This window comes from Atractosteus spatula, chromosome 5, assembly GCF_055471065.1.
Source record: "Atractosteus spatula isolate fAtrSpa1 chromosome 5, fAtrSpa1.hap1, whole genome shotgun sequence".
Lineage (NCBI taxonomy): Eukaryota > Metazoa > Chordata > Actinopteri > Semionotiformes > Lepisosteidae > Atractosteus > Atractosteus spatula.
This window is the reverse complement of record NC_142710.1, coordinates 17,044,110-17,064,785: the sequence shown is the minus strand read 5'-3', so window position 1 is coordinate 17,064,785 and position 20,676 is coordinate 17,044,110. Positions and strand designations below refer to the sequence as shown.

At 39.7% G+C, this 20,676-nt stretch overlaps 1 protein-coding gene across 9 annotated transcripts in view; it reads left to right on the top strand.

Moving 5' to 3' along the window:
• The first annotated feature begins 5,622 nt into the window (after positions 1 to 5,622).
• zmiz1a (zinc finger, MIZ-type containing 1a) overlaps positions 5,623 to 20,676 on the top strand; it is a 157,890-nt gene continuing 142,836 nt past the window's right edge. For 8 of the 9 annotated variants that reach the window (XM_088915930.1, XM_088915939.1, XM_088915934.1 and 5 more), the window contains exon 1: positions 5,623 to 5,799. The gene's annotated coding sequence lies outside the window, so the exon portion shown is untranslated. The remainder of the gene's footprint in view (positions 5,800 to 20,676) is intronic. The other variant, XM_088915929.1, reaches the window with a different exon arrangement.

Here is a 20,676-nt window from a genome sequence, read left to right as displayed (position 1 = left end):
TTCATTGACTGGTAGGACAAGGGCTTCTCAACAATTAACCCTTTCAGTCTGCTCCATTCCAGAATTGTGCTCCAACCTGCTCCTTACTAAGAAGAATCAGTGTAGGTAAGCAAGGTTAGGTAGCCTCTGGTGTAGATTGCTTATTCACTTCACATTAGGGGGAGAAATATTAAAATGTCTGTCTTATGTTGGCACGCAGTCCTTTTGTGTTTATGAAGCTGTTGTGCTAATGTTTTGGGTTACTGCGTTACGGCTCTAAGGTGCCTTGGTGGGTTTTTGCCAATCTCTTTCAGTTCTAAGACATGCACAAAGAGCAGACATCTGCGAAACCTGTCTGTCTCAGTCCCTGGTCTTCCACGGCATAACAGTGTCATTGTCCGTGAGTGCCTGTTTTCTATGTATGCAGCTGAGTAAATTTTGTTCATTGACACATTACATTTAGAGAAAACACTTGAACCAACAATACATGTTTTTAGGGTGTATGCACCATGTGCATGCATGGTGGTATGGTTGGTAGAGCTGCTAGCTCACAGCTCTTGAGTCCTGGGATCTGACCTGAGAAGCCTTCTGTGTGGAGTTTGCATGTTCTGCCCATGTTCACAGGGGTTTTCTCTGGAACTTCAGTTCCCTCCCACTTTTCAGACACATGACACCTAGGTTAATTTAATAATTAATTATTCATAGATGGGGATTATTAGGAGGCTATGATTGGTAAGGGCCAATGGGAAATTTGGCCAGGATGCCAGGGTTACACCCCTACTCTTTTCGAGAAATGCCCTGGGATTTTTAATGACCACAGAGAGTCAGGACTTCGGTTTTATGTGTCATCCGAAGGACGCTGCCTGTTTACAGTATAGTGTCCCCGTCACTATACTGGGGCATTAGGACCCACATGGACTGCAGGGCGAGCGTCCCCCTGCTGGCCCCACTAACACCTCTTCCAGCAGCAACCTTAGTTTTTCCCAGGAGGTCTCCCATCCAGGTACTGGCCAGGCTCACACCTGCTTAGCTTCAGTGGGTTGCCAGTTGTGAGTTACAGTGAAATGGCTGCTGGTATAATTAATATATAATTTGTGGCTCTGAATCAAGCTAAGAGCCTCTGTGAGTTTGTGTGTCCAGCTACAGGCTGGAATTCCCTTCATATCCCTGCCTCGAGCCCTCTGCTTCTGAGATGCCAGATCCCAGACTGAGAATAAGTGGCTTTATGAAGATGGATATATGCTTTTGTTCTTATGATACATCTCTTGAAATTACATAATGATAACTCACATCTTTCTCCAAGTACAAATGAGCAAGTCAGTATTTTACATAAGCCTAATTGAAAAACCGTAACAAATACCTACTTCCATTCCTGCTCTGTTCCAGGCAGAATAAACACATCAGTTTGACACATACATTATACGCATGTACAATATATTCAGGAGTAGTCAATAATTACCGTATAGGCAGAAGTGCTGTAGGAACCATTCATAACTCCTACCAAATCCTGGTGACCTAATCAATTCTGATTAAAGGGAAGCTAGATGAAAATGTATGTTATGTCACTTTTGGTTGACATTTTAAATAAGCTTGCAGCATATAAGCATATTCTTCAAAGAAGGATAATAAACACTTGATGCCTAGTTGAGTAGGAAGATAATAGAATTTTCATCTATTGAGAAAAAAAATTGAAAAAAGTTATGTAATTTTCCAAATGAAATTGGAAATGAGAAGAAGAAGAAACAACACAGGAACAAAAAAGGCAGCTTTATTTAAATTAATTTTAAATGAACATCACAACTTTCGAGTGGGAGTTAATTTTGTAGGAATTGTAAATTGGTGATGATACTGGTCCAGGAATCCATTGACAGTTCTAATAATAAAACATAATTATTATAGTCTATATATAGTAATCATTTGTTTTCATCAAAGCTTTGTTCAATTTCCACCTACAGCAGAGGTCAGTTATATGCTATCAGATCATAATTATGTTCCAAACACAATAAGCACAATGAGATTACTCCACTGGATATGCAAAATAGGAGGTATACTACAGTAAAGAAAGCTTCAGTCATACATTGTTGCTCAGAAGAAATGTGTGAATATTTAATATTTATTATATTTAAAAAATCATTTCTGATTTCAAATAAATGTGAAGTTATGATTTTGTAATTATGTTTTAGTGTTTCAGTGCTCTAATGGATGTGAAACCCTGAAATGTGTTGTTAAATACAAAGATAACAAATATTACCACCCTTTATCTTCAACAATGTTGTTCACTATCTGATTAAGTATAATACTGCTTGTTAAACTATGTCTGTTTACAATGATACCTCCTCTACATTTATTGATTAATTGTTCATTCTAGGATTCATGCCAGAGCAAGGCAGATGACACGCATAGGGGAAAAGAACAGCTTTTAAAGTGTTAGATTAAATAGTAATAATAATAATAATAATAATAATAATAATAATAATAATAATAATAATAATTTGTCTGAATTCAGTGTTTTCTACTTTTGTTAGGTTTTTGGGGTTAGAGGAAAAACAACATTCACTTCACAGAGGATGAACTGAAAGCAGGTCTCCATTAGTCCGGACACATTGTTTAGCCAACATGTTTGAACCATATTCTGGATTTGTAGTCCAGGAGCAGAGATTATACACTTCCAGTCTCAAGCACTGAGGGTAAAAACAACACACCATGAGTTAAAATGCACAGAGAGCAGATCCATCGATGAGAATACCAAATAACTTGTTTACTTATTTTAATTAATTCATGCAACTGAGGTTATTAATGAGAGGTTAAAGGTTAACCTAACACAGAGTTTTAATTGAGGATGTTACTGCCTCGAGTGTTAATTTAAAATGCATTTTGACTCTTTTTTTTCAATTAAAAATAAAGCTGCTGTTTGCCTGTTAGCTAATCTGACTAACCATGTGAGAAATGTGACCCCATAACACGTAAGTTATTTGGCTGATTTTGTTAAGAAAATGGTGTCTAAAATGATTCCAGGTTAAATAGTCTCATAAACTAACCTTCCCTGGGTGAAAGAAAAGATCAATTTGCTCTTGGTTTGGTAGCTGCATTTTCCACGTGTGCCAACATAAAATTAACAGTAACATTTTACTTGCAAAAACAGAGTTTCACTTCCATTGTTCAACATTTGCATTGTCATGGATATAAAAATGTTATTTTTTAATGATTGTTACCGCTCCAGGTACTGTCACCTACTTGTGGACTAATATGTCTTTTTGTATTATTACTGACCAGTACATCCTTAACTGAAACAAATGTTTTTGCAATTAAAAGCCGGAGAATATATAAAATTGAACATTTTGGGGTAAGAGCATTTTATGAAAGGAAAATGATTTTAATACATATTTATTTTTAGAGCTTGGTTTGAGTATAAGTTTATATTCACTTATGCTTATTTAAAAAATGTAATGGAACATCTAAGTTGAGGAACATTTTGTCATATGTACTGTAGTTTGAATATATACAATACATACACTTTCATGCAATATATACGAAAATGAGCATTTTTGCTTTCAGTAAATGTTGTATTAGATAATTAATTTATAATTAATCAGCATTAACTAAATGTTTTCTGATTTCTAGGCCTGTCAGAAAATAGAACAAGAAAATTAGCTTCTAGACTAAACTGAGATTTTTGTTCTCAGTTCAATGACTCACTTCAGCCTGTACATCAGTGACGTTGGAGAATTTCTAAAATTATCCCACTTCTGAAAATGTAGGTATCTGACAAGACTCAGCTGAGTCAAAGAGTGTGGAGATCAGTATTAGCGAATACTAATGTCATTAATGAACAATACCCGAGTGACACACCACCCCCTCCCTGCGCCTCTAAGGAATGTGTCTGCCTTCTGTGCGTTTCCAGAGGCAGATGAGCCTGGATCTGAGGCAGATAAGTAGGAACAGGCAGAAATCAATACTGCCTGTCACCTTTTAGCAGGGCATACCATTTGTCCAGAAGCAGTTGCCTCTCCAATGTTCACGATCACAGGGCAGGTGCACAGACAGACGCAGGAGTGTGGGCTACATTCTTAAGCGCAACCTTGAACGAGGACCTAGGCATCTTCATGGACCTCAGACTACTGAGACACGGGCAGCCTTGAGCGTCCAGCTGTTATGGCAGTGTTTATCTGTAAGCAAGGCTCGCCAGCAAACCGATTTAAGTTCTGTTCATGCACATCGGCTCACTCACACTTTTAAACTCAGAAGTTTTCACTGTTTTTTTTCCATTGTTCCAGTAATTATTTAAGCGTTAGCTTTTGTGGTCCTGTGTGCGTGATGCAATAAAAGGGTGCTGAAATGTTAATGAAGTAAAAGTTTGTTTTATTGTTCTGTTTCGTGGAACTAACCCAGAACATCCGTCTACACACACTAAGACAATGTGGGACTATTGGAGTACTGCTTAAAAATCCGTCATTCTCTAAAGCACTTCGAGCAAGAACATTCGGGCAGAAAAAAAAAAGATTTAAACAGGCGACTCCTGGCTCAGTGTTGGAAATAAAATAACAAGCTACTGCAAATGTTTCCGTCATCGAGATGAGCTTCTGTGCAGGAGGAAGAAAAAAACCCCAGTATCATGTCAAGTCAGTGACTCTGCGCGGCGATGCTGTGACAGGAGCTCCGAATTGCTCGGCTCACCTCTGAGCAGTTCAGCAGCTGAACACTCGGTGCCGTGTAGCCGTGTCGGTGCTGCTGGCACAGTCATTGTTCCTTGACGTCACCGCTCAGCCAACCCTACTGCTGCTGCTGCCGCGGCTGCTCTCAAACCTGTCTTTGTTATTCAGAGCTTTCCGTCGGAGGCCGGCGAGCTGCAAAACCCGGAAAGCGTGATCCCCCCTCAGCGCCACTGAACCGGGAATGCCAAACTTTATCTCGGTGGTTGCTGTTGTTATTATCCCTACTTAGAAACGCCGTGGGCTTTCTGACTGTGTAACTCCGGCGTTGGTACACTTACAGTTTTAGAAGGGATGCAAAAATGTATAACCCCAGAGACACAACCCACCCAGGCGGTTCATGCAGCAGAGTACAGTAGCTTTGGTTTCCTTCGGGCGATCATTCAAAGCACCACCCACGTGGTGTTGGCGAATTCTTTCAGCTGCGGGTTCGAGAGAAGATACGAACTGATCTCCGGGAAATATTAACGACGAAGCATAGCAATCGTAAAATGTTCTGCTGTGGATTTCTAAAAGCATTCAATCAGGGCATCTGTAATTATCATCCAAATTACCTAAGTGAAGTGGTAGACCTCAAGAGCTGCATATCAATAGCCCTAGATTATAATGGTCATAATACATAACGTACCTGGACGTGTAACTAATAGCTCTCTACATATGCATTTTTTAAAAGTCGCACACCGTCTTTACCTTTTCACATCTCCAAGTACATTCCAGGTAGGCGAAAAACGGCGTGCAAACGCTTATTCGGGATTTGAGGCTTTAGTGTAAGGTGTCAGAGTGGAATTCTGTTTTTGCCTTTTCCCCTGAAATGATCTAAAATGAATTCGAGCAGGGTTTTCCAAACATGCTCCCACCCGTACAGGCTCTGGGACAGATTTTGCCAGCAACCACTTAGCATGGCCCTTTGGTAATAGAATAGCCAATGTAATTTGACACTTCAACTTGCTGTGCGCTCTGCTAGTTGATTCAGTTACTCACCCACTAACGTTGAGCTCCTTTTCTGTGTTTGTGACGAGCAAAAGAAAAAAAAAGATTACATATTTTTTAAAAAACGAAGTGAAAATAAAAGGGATTTCTCGTTGCCTTTTTGCCAGGCTTGGATCCGTAAGTAAGTTCCATGTTTGTTTCCGTATCGGTTTTCACACCTCTCGCCTGTGACTGGGAAGGTTTTGTGTCGACTTGAATGGGGTTGTTGCTTAACAATGGAGTAACCAGTTAAAGATACATGCGAGATATGTAAATGTTTTTTTCTCTTCCTGTTTGGTTTGTAGTGCATTACCCACATAAGAGACAGGTTGTTTTCTGGCTTGGCTAGGACGTGGTTTGTTCTGTACCAGGCACTGTGTATATTCTCAGGGTTGTATCCTTATTGTGTAGCTTTGGCTATAATAAATCAAGACGCGAAAGTGTGAGGTGTGTGGTTGAGAGGTGGGTTCAGGTCACTTTTTTGAGAGATATTCTGTTTCTGTAATTCGTTTGTGTGTGGAGAGAAGCTTTCTGCGGAGTAACATTATCATGTTTGCAATTCTTCGTTATTAAAGGCGTAACTAATCCACATACACTACCTTTGAGGAAACTGTTTAAATGACCAAAGGCATGGTTATTAATAGTAGCGCATGTGTTTTTAAGCTTTTTAAAATGTATATAATGTAAAATACAAGTCCGAGTTTGAGCGATCACCTACCTAGTAATGCATGGGTCTGAACTTTAAAGGGCAATTTGTAAGTTCTTTAGGACAGTGGTAAAACGCAGCCCTGATGTGTTGAGGTTTCGTAAATTGGCTCCGCGAATTCCTGGTGTCTGCACTCTGTGGCCGGTGTGGGATTAAAGGCCTCTGGTCTTGAATGGGGCAAGATCGACAGGGGTTAGACAGTCTTTCACTGTCGTGCATCTGTCCAGGAAGCCAAGAAACAGACAACTGAAGCAAAATAAAAAATCAGGCAGTGCTCCGGTTTGCTTTCAAACTATTGTCACAGCGAGAGGGAAAAGGGAGGGAATAGTTCTCGCTGAAGCACTGGTTTAGCTGCAGTCCTGAAGAAAAACTGCGGACTTAATGAGGCACTTAGGATGTAAACAGAGGAGAAAATCGTAAAAGACGGGTAAAAACAACATACCTCGAAACTCCCCACGTCATGCATAAAAGCCTGATGCGGGGAAATTAAGATTAAAAAACAACAACAAATCCTCCAATAAACTAGTTTTCATCTGCAAATTGTTGGTGTCACCTGATTGATTTTTAAACAATCTTAAGCAGTTTCCTGTAAATCGTAGAGAGCTACTTTTATTTTTCTCTTTCCTCCCATTGCATCTAAAAAGATTTGCAAGAAGTTGCACTTTTTTGTTGCCAAGACAAATGCCGACCAATATTCAGTGTTTTGATGCGGTAAAATATTCACGCAAAGCATCTTAACGCATTTTCTCCTAAGAACATGCACAACTACAGAAGAGTTTCCCTATCTTGGAGAAAGACTGCTTTGTATCATTGAAGTAAACACTGTTGTTGCGTTTTTTGGGGGGGTTAATTCCGCTGCCAGGAAGGCAGTGCTGAACAGAAGCCTTCATTTTGGAAGATGTGTTTGAGTTTAAATTATCATACCACGCTTGATGACCGTGTGCCGATGCCAGAGAAACTGGTCTTCAGAGCTGTTTGAAGCTGGTGTTCTGATCCCCTTCAATGCGCTGACATGAGAGTGTAGGATTTAACTTGGCAGGTCAGACAAATGCTCCATGAGAGGTTTCCTATGAGACTTGATGCAAGTTTGTCGGCAAGTGGAGGTGAATGACCTAGGGTATTCTTTTTTTTCTAGTGTTGTCACAGATCAAATTGGATTTTGCATAAGTTCTGCATTTGGATGTCGATCAGGCCAGTGGTGACTAAATATGGTGATATGTTTTTATTTGTTTGGCTTGTCCTGGCCCTCCTGCAAAGCTGCTGTTTACCTAATGGCTTCTTCAGGTCTGTTATACTTGTGTGTTTGAGGAAGAGGCTGTACAATGGGGTGCCTGGGTTGTTTATAAGCATGCTGGTGCACACAATGGTCAGCACTGATATTTAGTTCAGTAACTCGAATCCACAGAAAGTGGAGTAATTTTGTAGTGCTCCAATGCAAGTGGATCTTGTTTGTTCCAACTTGTTTTCCCATTTGGGCTGTGCTGAGCCATGATCCTTGCTGACGCGTCGGGGTCTGGATTGGAGAATCTGCAGCGGAGAAGAGGAGTTAATTTTCATCCCTCCTTCTCCGGGGGGCCCCAGGCTGAGCTTGTGAATGACCAGGGGCAGAAGCACTGTGCTGACCTTCTTCTATTCAGACTGAGGATGTTGAAACACCAGCCGTCGGACAAAAGACACATTGAAACTGAGATCTGCAGCACAGCACGTGCAGCAAAGTCTGGAGCGGAGCATTTATTAAAAGTTCTTTCTGCAAACTGAAGGAAGCAAAGGAGCATTCAGAAAACTTAAAATGCATCTGTTTACGATGAACATGGATAACTCTGTTATTCAACTCTCCCACCAAAGACATTGTTTAATTATTACATTTGTGATTTTGTGTTGTTGCACACTAGCTGAAACTTTGAACATCCTAACAAAAATCCTTAAGCAGCTGGACTTTTTTTTTATTCCTGTATTGTACCGTACCTAACTGCAGAATTTACCTTGCTCAAGTAGAAACTTTTTTTAAATGAGCGGACCTTCCCTTATATTCACTGTAAATCTCCTTTATTTACAAATTTCATCATTTCATCTGCAGATTTTTTTTTGATGCAGGTTCCTTGTTGCCCAGAAGTCAGTGATCATTGGATTTTTTTTTTCTTTTGACATGTTCATGGGGAGCATCTTGTCAAACGTGGCAGTGTAATCGAATTTATTTGAAATCTAAGATGCCGTTGTGGGACAGACCTCTTATTCCCATTGTCCAGCTATCTTTGTGTGACTGCAGAAGCTTTTGATTCCATTTCTGCACTGACCAACCTGTTTTAACTGCAGGAAAAAAATGTAGTAGTGATTCAGGGGGATCAAGTTAAACAGTAGAATATCTGCAGTGTTTGTTTAGTGAAAAAAAATTAATCCCGGTCCTAAACGCATATTATTTCACTGGAAGCTTGGGTTATCTGTATTTAGTAAGTCCTTATGAGGGATGCTTAATAAAGACGTGTGCTGCATTCCATGCTGTCTGTGTTTCAGGATTTTTTTATAGTTGTCTGTGGCCCTGGTGACTGACAGGAGGTGCAGAGTTTCTGAGGGGGTCTTGCCTTTTGATTCTGAAATGCAGGCCAGAGCATGGAAGAGAGCTGAAAATTGCTATGCCACACAGAAAAGAGTTCAACCTCAAGATCAGAAAGCTAAAAACACACATGGGTGGCTATTCATTACTACTTCTATAAACAGCCTGTATTTAACTGAGCAGTGTAATTTTTAAGTAAACACTGTAAGCTCTTTCCTTTTAATGTGTTTGCTTCTTCTGAGGGATGTAACGATGATAATTTTCATCTGTGTTTTATATATTTTTTTGAGACAAAAGATATGAGAAATGTGGGGGCTTAGCTTACGTGGTGACCGAGCTTAAAATTAGGATACAACTGCCGCCAGTGTTTGTACATTGTTCTGTGTTCCGTTCCTGCACATTGTTTCCAGAGCATTGTGCTACCAGGCACTGAACATAAATTGACTAACATCACATATGTTTGCTAATTGCAAATAGGAGCCGAAGTGGCCAGTAAATAGCGTAGTAACTGAGCATGTAGTGTTATATACATTGATTAGCGTTCCTCTGTCATTTCACGCAGAGGAATTACAGCTCAAGTAGAAAATCCCTGAATGATTAGCCTATCAGCCATCCTGTAGTAACTAAAATACGGTTCTAGGTCCTTGGGGACAGGGAGCCTTTTCTACTCATGGCTGCAAGGTTCTGCTTTTGTGCTCCATTCATTTCTTGCACTGGAAAAGTTAAGATTTTTGTTTTCAGAAAAAAAAACAACAACCCGTACACGTTGCATGCAAGTTCTTAGTCTTTCATCTTTGCAGTTTGTGTGGTGGTTTTCTCAGATCGGCTGGAGTGAAATCCTTCAGTTTAAGATTGCTTCTCTTTTGCAACTTGGTGAGGCGCCCCCTCCTCCCTGCCGCTCTCTTGAATGTTGGTTGAGGTTTGTGTCATGTAGGAAATTACTTCCTACTGAGTCATCTGCACAACTTCCTATTGCACCTGGTGTTCTGTGGAAATCTCAAAGACAAATTCTCACCCTGCCAGAACATTCTTTATTACATCAGTGAAAGAATAAGACAGCATCTCACCTTAGTTTCTTGTCCTTTTTGAACGGCATGCCCACCCCTCTGGCATCCCCTAGACCGAAATAGGGGGTATCAAGAGTCCTGGAAAACAGGTTTAGTTTTCCACAGCTGCACTAATTTGGACAGGCTGGCGGAAGTCAATAATAAGAAATAAGTGGTGTATGTTTTCAGAGTTTACAAGGGGTGGAAATAACATACCAGTTAAACAGCATTTTGAGACATTTCAGATTTCATAATTGCAGGCTGTGGTACACAAGCCACCATCATGTGCCTGGATGTTTCGTCTGTGTTTTGTAATTTTCTAGTTATAGATAAAAGTATTGACACCCTTCATGTGATACAGTTGTTCCTCATTCCTTTTGAGGAAAAAAGGATTGCTTGTCTGAACCGGTTAATAACAGATTTTTAAATTTCAGTCAACGGGGATTTCACTTAGTGAGTATTAACTAGTAGTTAATAGGTTAATTAACTCTGATTAGACAGGTACCAGTAGTACCTGCAGCTCCTCACTGTCGCTGTGTACATTATCCTCTCAAACAATTCAAGCATTCCCTTTCACTCTCTAAAATAGAGATAGAGAGAAACTCTAATGAGGGATATTCTAGAGAAGGATTCTGATTTTTTTTTAAAGCTATTGCTGACTTCACAACTAATTTTTCAGTTTCTTTTTATGGGGCGATTCTGCATAATCTAACCACACATTCACTTATCTTTTTCAATTACTGACAGTACTGTGAGCTATCAAAAGCCTGAGCTCAAGTGTACACTAGACACCTGGTGGAGGAGTGAAGGAGGTATTTTTCAGGAGCTGTACAGTAGCTTTGCATTATTTACGAAAACTTCAGTGACCCCTGTAGATCACTAGCTGAGCTTAACACAGTGGAGTCGCACAATTGTCTGAGCCACTACAGGTGAAGAGCTCTCCTGATCTTAAGTCATCCCTCTCTCTAATGAACAATAAAACTCTGACTGCCTCTTGCTAATAAGGGAATTGCCCCTAAGTCCAGAGCTATTAAAAACTAGTTAAATATTTACTTGAAAGTGTCTGTTTCTTGCCTGAAATAAGTGACCTGAGATGAACAGAAGAATGTTTACAAACAAGACCTGGCTGTTTGGTGTTTTGTACAGTAGCTATTTGATCCAGGAATCTCATCATGTCTATTGAAAGAAGCCACACTATGAGTTTCTACGATACGTATGGGTAGCTTGTTCCCGACCCCTGAAACCCTTTGTATAAAGATGGAGCATGTTTACAGTAACTACTGACATTTGAAATCTAATTTTTTTTAAATCTAGAAAGCTTGACTATTTCAGGATTGTACTGTAGGTGTGGATCAATGACCTGTGCAGGAGCTGCTTTTTCTTTTAACAATGACAGAATTAAAAAGCATGCCACCCTTTCTTTGCTATCTACAAAATCCAAATAACTTTTTAAATTTGCACAGATGGTTTCTTTTGTGATCACTGAATATCTGTGGAATGCTTGGTGATATTTCCTGGCAAAATTCATTGATTAAAAACATGAACGGTTACATTTTTTTCTGTCCTGATAATAATTATACTCATAAAAATAACAATAATGTCAAGACCCTCGGAAAGGAGATATCTTATTACACATTGCTCAGGAGACTGTACTGAAAAAAGCTTTCAGTGTGTAAAAATGTGTATGTGTTGTGTCAAGTCATTCAGTGTCTTGCAAGCTGTTGTATTTAAGAGGAGTGTGGGACACTGATTTACAGTGTGATATGTAGGGGGTGGAAGAGGAGTTAATTTGCCTTTTAGACTTGAAACGCCCAGATGACTAGCATATATACAAATGTTTGTCTTAGCATTGTATTAGGCATGCAGTATCTCTATTCATTTGTTTGCTGCTTATTATGGTGCCCCAACTGGTTTGGATCATGTATTTGCTTAATGTAATTTGTCTACCATTGTTTGTGTTACTGTGACGTATTAAAAGATGGGTCTGATATAAAGACTAAATATCAGGGATCACTTATAGCGCAGAAACAAAACATTTTGAATTTATTGTGATATATATCTTTTAATAACAGGTTTTAGTGTTAAGCGGTTTTGACTGGAAGGAATTCTCAGTGGCCAGTGGCCCGCAGAATCACATGTAAAATGTACATTTTTGAAGAGAATGAAGATATTAATATCCCTCCTTTGAAACACTGAAAGAGAGAGAGAGGGAGCAGGCTTTACTCCAGATGGGTGGTTTTTTTAATCGAAATGGTCTCCAGAGACCTCCTGCAGTGGCACATTCTTCTTGTTCATGCATCACGTTCGTCTGAGTGCTGCCTGCCTGTCTGCTTAAAAGCATCCTCGGTCTTTAGACCCGCTGCAGAACCCCTGAAGCAAAGGGATGTTTCCAACAGGTGTGCGGTCCCTGTTCAGCAAGGAGGGGCTGCTCTTCAGCTAGACTTTGAGGTTGATGCAAGCCGGCTTGCCATCCTTGGAAAGTTAATGCAGTAGGTGTCCCAGTTGATGCCTTGTTCCTTGTGGTGAGGTGTAGGCTTTGATTCGTAAATAAGACTCCCGTTGCCCTGAAAGTCGCTGTGGTGTGTGAATTAAACAATGCACACACAGTGATGGAAGGTGAATTTTTAAGGCACTCTTTACCCCCGAAAGGTTGTGCTATTAAAATTTCTAAAGCAAACGATACTTGGCTTTCTTTCACATTACAACTTTTAAATTTGTCACGACCGCTATATGTTTTATCGTAAGTAAAATCACACGAGCGCCTTTAGCGTGTTCCTTTTGCTTGAAGTTGAATGATGTAGAAATGTAAAAAGCGAAGGCACGAAGCTGCACATAAGCAGAACGTACTGTGCAGCGCGGAGAATTCATGGTCATTCGTTATTCATACAGTTTGCTAACAAATGTTGTCCCATGTTGTCTCCTTCTGTGTAACCTTAAATCTTTTTGCAAAATGTGTCAGCAATATTTTCTATTGCATAGTGAACATTTTGTTTAACCCCATGGGAGCAGTCATGTTTGAAATGATGCAAATTGTTTGTATTTAAATACAAATTCAGCAAGATAATTACAAATGTAAAATTTTACCACAAATATAACCCAAGACAAGCTTTGGTTTTAGTTCATTTTTTAACCACTCACAGTTTTCACCAAAAATGTAGCCCAATCCTATTTCGTTTCTGATCTTGGGGGTCAACAGCAGTTGCTACAGAAGTCACTTAACCCAGTTTGTTGCTTGTTGCCAAATGCCAGGACATTGAAAATCCAGCTACAGTCAATAGAGCTGTCTTACTTCTCAACTGAGTGATCTCGTTCAGATGTTTCAAAGATTCCTTTGAGCAAAGGTGGCTAGCTATGAGACATTTAAGTTTTTATTTAATAATATTAGTTTAAAAAAGCTCTTGAGTGTTACAGGGTCTCTTAGCAATGGGTAAGGCATATTACTTTGAGATAAATCACTCTCAGTAACATCATCAGTGTGCAGAGAGAGCTTAGAAATTATTAACAACCTACGAAACTATGAACTGTTTCAGCACGTCTACATTATGCTGTGCAGTTTTTATCTTGGAGATTTCCCCTGTACTGCGGAGTGATGGTTCAGATTCTCTGAAGGCGGTAGAATTACATTCAAAATGGCCTAAAGGGATTCATATTTCATTGTTCTCTGACAAGGCAAATTAACTAGGATTTACTAATATACAGGGAATTTATTTAATTTGTCCCCCTAAGTAGTGATGAGATGGGAAGGTCTGTGTAAATTATTTTTCAAGCAACATTCTGGAAGGAACACTGAAAAGGGGAATAAAATCTATCAAATGTATTTTTAGACTTCCTAGCTTTCTGTGGGTGAGCTCAAGCAGATTCATGGGCTTGAGGAATAAATCCAGGTGTGACCACATTTCTGTCGTAAAGTTGCCTTCTGCGCAGTGTTGTGATGGTGTCCCACAAATTTGCATTCAAATGTGCACTTCCGGTGCTGTGCATCCTAACAATGGTCAATACAACATTCAAATTGGCGGAAAGACAACTTATGGTGGAAAAACCCACATGTTTTAGGCCAGCATTAAGAAAGGGCTTTCTAACATTGTGGCTTCAGTGGATTTTAAGAAGGCTGGTGTGCGTGCGTTTCAGAATAGATCACTCTGGAGATTCTTTAAAATCAAATACGTAGATGTAACTTTGGAGCAATAATTGGTATGTGGGTATTATTTCCTTGCTGCCAAGTGGATGTGTAATTTTCCACTGAAGACGCACTGCTAGAGAAAGAGGGCTCTGTGTTTAAAAGTCCTGCTACTGCAGTACCTCAGGTGCTGCACATGCATCACAAACCTTCGCAGCGATGGCGAAGTGACAGCTGTGGGCAATAAATGGAGACAGTAATAGAAGTCTCAGTGCCCGATAGAGCGTAATAAATCACGCACTGCGCGGTGTGAGCAAGAGCCCGCGTGCGCGGGTCTGTGTGGAGACATCGGCATGCAGCTGCAAGCACCACTTCTCAGGTAAGCGCTGTTTCACTGGCTTTTAATAACTGCTCTGTAAACAAGAGTTGAGCTCTTCCTCAGAGCTGAGCTCCTCCTTGTACTTGGCGATTGTGGTCCACGCACCCCTGGGTCCGCACTGTAGCCGGCGCCTCTCCTGCAGATTGGAGACAGGAATTGACAAAGAACCAGGCTAATGTTATTGCTGACTCCTGTAGGGCAGTGACTAGTACATGCACTTGTTTTTTTTTTTCTTATTTTTCAAATAGTAATTTCTTTCTGTACGCTTAATGGATCTGTTTCATGAAGAGTGGAGGAAAACTATCCTGAGTGGTTTAAAGGTGGTTTAGGTCAATGCGTCTGCATGATACACATGTTTTTGCATTACAGTCTTCTTTTATCCTGGGAATTTTACAATCGTTTGCCAGGATGGGGTCCTGTTTTCTGTTACCTGGGAGTTGTGCATGTGTGTGCTGCCGTCCTCAGAAATGAACACTGCCCATAAAACAGAAGTGGCTGGTTACCTGCTACTGGGGCTGTGGACATGTACTGAAATTAAACACTTGCAAAAACACAGAAGTTGCATCAACATTACTCATTAATCATCCAAATAATGAAATTAGGCTGCTTACTTGCTTTTGTTTCAATGTCTGCTACTGCATTTATAATGAGTATTACCAGAAACCAGCTTCACACATTACTTGTGGCCAAAGTTCAGTGTAAAAGTATATTATCTTTTACATTCTTTGGGTGTATTTAGGATTACTTGAACTATTTTGCTGTTTTATACATGTTTTGTTGTATAGGACTTTTAGACAGGGATAGGAGTTTTAAAAAAAGACGGGTATAATAGAGAGCCGCATGACAAAGTCAGTTGAAAGGTAACTCTTCCGAATGCATTGTAAAAGATCTTTATAGTATTACATTTTTTCCACTTTGCACCTAGAAGTTTGCATTGAACTTGTAGCAGAAGAGGCTTTGTGACCCAGTTGCTTCGTCGTGTGTCTGCCATGTGAAGATGCTGCCCAGGGCGTCCCGTGTGCTGCATGCGTGCTCTGATCTGCCTGTGGAAAGTGCACACCAGCAGGGCTGGATGTTGAGCTGTTTCCCCATTCACTACCAAGTGCCACATTTGTAAACACAGCGTGAGATTTCCTCCCGTTTCACACGTGTGTCTTCCGCAAATGTCTTTTCTCAGCTGCTGGGCATTTTCCTAGTGAAGATTTCACAGTGAGCCTGACTGCTCCAGAAAAGACGGATGGTGCGCTTTTCCTCACCGACTGCAGCCTCTGTTTGTCTGTTTTCAAGTCTCTGCGGCTTCTGCAGGAGCCCTCCGCTCCCGAAATGCTGCTGTTCGCTGCTATTTTTGACCATCTGTTTCAGAGCCAAGCGCATGTGTGGTTCATTTCCACAGTGGTGCTGTTTCTCACCAGAGATCCTCAGAGGGCAGGCTGGGAGATTAGAGTCTGTTCTGACTTGATGTCTCGGGAAGGGATAGAGATGCATGGTCTGTGCCAGGCTTCATTTTCGTCGGCGTCAAATAATAGAAAACAAAGCAGCTACTTCCAAAACTGAAACTTCCCGTCCATTTTCTGCCACTGAACAGTGAAACATGAACCAGGAGACACAAGTGGAAACTATGTGGAAGTGCGTTTAAGACTGAGAACAAGAGGCACCTCTTCACCTACACGTTTGTTGGCCGTTTGGAACAAACTAACCAGCCATGTAGTTGAAGCCGATTCCCTGTTTTCCTTCAAGACAAGGTCCTTGGATCAGTTAACTGCAAACTATCAAATGTGCTGGGTGGGCCAAAGATCCTCTTCTCGTTTGAAACTGTTCTTATACCCCCCCCCCCCCTGAAAATTTAAACCATGTTTCAAGCATGTGGAATTTACATCTTTAAAATGTAATATGGGTGGAGAAAAGCTTGGTGACATGTCTGTCTCTGAACTGTAAGATTATTGTGCAGTACCTTTCTTCGGCTTTCTGCTTCTGCTTTCTGCTGAGAGTTTTCTCTTGTCGCGAGTTTGAAAAGAATGTGCGTTGGCCTATGGGTTGGGCATGGCAGTTCTTTCCCTGAGAATTCCCACATCCAGCAGCTCACCGGATTGTTTTTCAGGTGTAGGAATAATTGGTATACCGACTATCTCAGTAGTCTGAAACTCCCCACGCGACTGTGACCTTCACTCCACCAGACAGCTTCACTATTCCAGGGCCTTTGATGAATTCGTCTCAAAACCAGTTCCTTTCAGCTTGTTTTTAGTGTGTCTTGTAACTGAGAGATATGTTTTATTTTCAAGCTCAGAATTGTGTTTATAGTTTTCTGACTTTTAAGGAATTTTTCACCCAGCCGCAAGTTTCGGCAGCGTCACAGCTTTACGTAAAAGTGCCTGGGACACTAGCATGGCTAACAGCAGCCGGTGATTAAGAAATTCCTGCCCCTCTTGGGGTTTTCAGTAATGGTCTGGCCGGTGGGATGTCAAATGATGTGGTTACATCTTAGAATATGAGTTCAAACAGATTCGAATTGTATCCTATGACTGCGCTACAGCAAGTAGCACCAAGTCATTCTGCGACGACCCTGCCACTTTAAGTGACTAACACAATGGTTTTTCTTTTCTTTTCATTCTGTTCTCTTGGTGGAGGCTGTTCTTGATGAGTAAATTGAAAAGGCTTATTACTTTCATCTGCAGAGCATGTCCCATTGTGTGGCCTCTCTGCTAAGGGGGGGGGGGGGGGTAGAATCACGTGAGTGGTAATTGTATTTATGTTGTGCCTTTTTGGAGCTGTCATGGTAAATCTGTTTGACTTGTCACTTTGTAAATCATTATGGAGGATTAAAGCCTTTTTACTGGATTTAAGAAAGAAAAGTTCCTTTCTGTGCCATGTTAATTTTGTCTGTTTCTGACAAGCTTAAGGTATTATTTGTTTTCCATATTGCCCAGCCAGTATTGTAAAACACCAGTGAGAAAATAAAAGTGATGTTAGTGCCATTGCAAGAAGAAGATCTTTTTTTTCCTGTTCTGAACAGTAGTTAGTAATGGGAACCCTTCCAAGACTTTTTCTGAAGAATTCCTTTTGGATGTTTTTTCCTGATAATCTTGATTTTCAGGAAATCTAATTTTTAGGTGGCCTGGGACTAAGACCTGACTCAACTACTGAATTTTGTTTTTAAAGTCAATACTTGAGAGAACCATGACCTGTGCTCTATAGGTAACAGAAACCAGCTTTGTTCATTGTTCACCACCTTTTAAGTAAAAAAAAAAGATTAATCTTATGAAACAAAAACAAACAAAATGGCATAGAAGAAAAGGCCTGTTAAGATGCCATGTTCGTCTTCTGTGCTAGAAATCAATAAATAACCTTAATCAATTCACTGATTTAACCTCAATGCATTGAACTACGATATTCCTCCTGTGGAGCAAGTCCACCTTTCTTTGATCTTCACAAGAAATTCAATTGATGTTGAATCTGCTTGGATTATAAAGTCTTCATCTGGGTCAGCTGACAAGACTGTTAGAGATGTTTCATGGGTGTCTTTTACCACCGGTGTCACTTTCTAGTTTAGGAGGTATTCGACGAAGTGTAAAACTATTGTACAATAAAGATATATCATGCAATTATCTGTTTTTGTCTGATAAGCATTAAGAAATGCGTACATTTCCGTGGTAGTGAAAAACATTGCCAACACCCCAAAACCGTAAAGAATAATCAGTACTGTACTCTGTTTTTTTCCTTTTGTTATTTGTTTACACGAAAACGTATTACATTTATCCTTTTTTAGCTTGAAATTTCGTACCTCGCATTAAGATATAAAGATGTGTTATACGGTATGTCCCCTGTAAACTTCGTCTTAGGTGCTCCACTCCTGCCTCTGATAGACACAGACTTTTGAAACTCAGCTACCCCCCTGTAAGAATTGTATATCACTTTAACTTCCCTCTTATTTTTTAGAAGGATGCGGGAATATTGAAATAATTAAAATGCTAAAGGCACAAGCCAGTGTCAAGAAGGTAAAGTTTTGCTCTAACGAGAGAAAAATCACTGGGAAATAAATGTCAGGATACCTTTGCAGAAGTTAAGGTGCTAATCACTAGATTTCAGGAATGTTATGCATATTACACTTCTGCGCAGTTTTTAATAATCCAAGACATGAATAGGCTCTCTGACTAGCTGATGGCTGTGCAGCTGCACAGAGCAGATAAAAGTAGCCGTTTGAGGTGATTTTTATCGGCTGTGCGAGACAGCTTTTGACCTGTGGAGGAAGAAAAAGTCAATTTGCATTTTGGTACTCTGTTAAATCTAAATGCCAGGCTGTGGAATTCAAATGACAAATTGTAAATGAGAAAATGTTCACATAAAATTGTGCTCAAAAGTAAAATTTTAATGTAAGAAAGAATTCTTGATTATGCAAGGTAAGGTAGATTTTATTTTAGTGCACCTCTCAGGCTGCAGTATAACCGAACATTTTTTAACTCAACTGTTGTTATGCATTTGTAATATTAGAAATGTTGTGGTATGCTAAAGAACTGGTATTTTCTAAGAAAAACAAACGGCAAAATCAATTTATGGGATGTAATCCCACTAAATTGACAGCAGTCTTTTAAAAGTCAATTTTTTTCTAGTTGGTGTAGGTCTTCTTGGGTTTTCAAGTGTCCAATTTTTTTGGACATTCAGTATCTCATGTATTTAGAAGGAAGAAGTGTTTCCTTTTCGATCTTCACTCCTGAAATGAAGATTTAATACTTTTACACTGCGCAGACTTTGTTAATGATAAAACAATATGCCACTTAAAATTTGCTCAACATTGTTTTTGAACTGGTATCTCGCTGTGGTTTAGTTGATGTACAATTCTTTGCTAAGTTATGTTTTACAAACAGTTTGTGTTCTGTAATATGTCTTTCACAGCTGCACTTGATTACAAATTCCTTCACTACGCACATTGACGGAACCGATCCTATCACTTCAAAAGTTCATGATTGATTAGTTTTGTGCTCTGTTGTAAGAAATTTGTCTTGTAAATTCTGAAACAACTCCTGCAAAACGTTATTATAGGAGTCTGCTCGAAAAATGAAATGCGAGGAACTCTGCGTATAATAAAATCAATCGGATTGTTTCCTTGGTAATTCTAGAAACTGAAACGTCATTAATGTTGGTATTACAGCAGCAGTCAATTTGCAAACTTCCCAGTGAATGTCTGGCTGGCAGACCGAGATGGAAATTCTGACTTGGAGAGAATGAGATTTCTAGAAGGTTGATATATCGAGTGTCAGTATATTTATTTGAATACATATATACTTTTTATTCTTGTAGAGCTCTGCTAGACTGTTTTTATGTGTCATTAATATTTTGGGGCCATTTGTCATTAACAAACACTAAATTCGATCCACCCCGATTTACACAGTATACAATAATAGAAGTTTTGCTGCTACAGCCTTCCTTACAAGCTACGAGGGCATTTCTGCATTGAATAAACAGGATGCCAGGCGACATCCCTCATTCTAGCTTAAAGAGCTTGACTAATTAGCATTCTGAAATTTCAAACATTGCTTTAAGAGAGGAGAGAGTGTTTTAAGAGAGGAAATTAATTATTTACACTGGTGGTTGTGGTGCAAGTTTTCATATTTTGCATTGTACATATGGGTCTTCTGAGTGAGAAAAATTATACGTTTATCAAGGATATAAGTAAATCTTTTAGACAGAGCGAATTTAGTTGTTTTTTATGATGATAGGTTAATATCTTACTGATCTGAGCCTACATCAAACTGTTGTCAGATATATGTGGTTCTTGGGTGAGTGTTTTTGTGTGGGTTCAACGCTAAACTAAAAATACTGTTTAATGAATCTGTAGTCGCAGTAGTGAGGGATAACTGTTTGTACTTGTGCTGCACAGTATATTCACAGCAGCATGGGTTTGTTGGGAAGTTTAATGTTCCAATTGCAGATTTAACTTTAATTAATAACTGCATCTGATCTATTGCAGTGAAATAGAAGGAAACTAAAAGGCTAATAAAGGTGCTTCCCCTGACAGTTAAGAGGCTCTTATACTGTTGCAAGTACACAACCTAAATACACTGGCATCCTGAACCAATGTAGTATAACTGAAAATCTTTTAGTGTTTTAGAATTGTGTATAGGTTTGTACATTAGGATTAGAGTTGTGCTTACATTAAAAAAACAGATCGTTTAGAAGGAGGTATTCTTGCCTGTAAACCTTGTATTGTTCTTGTATTGGATGTTAC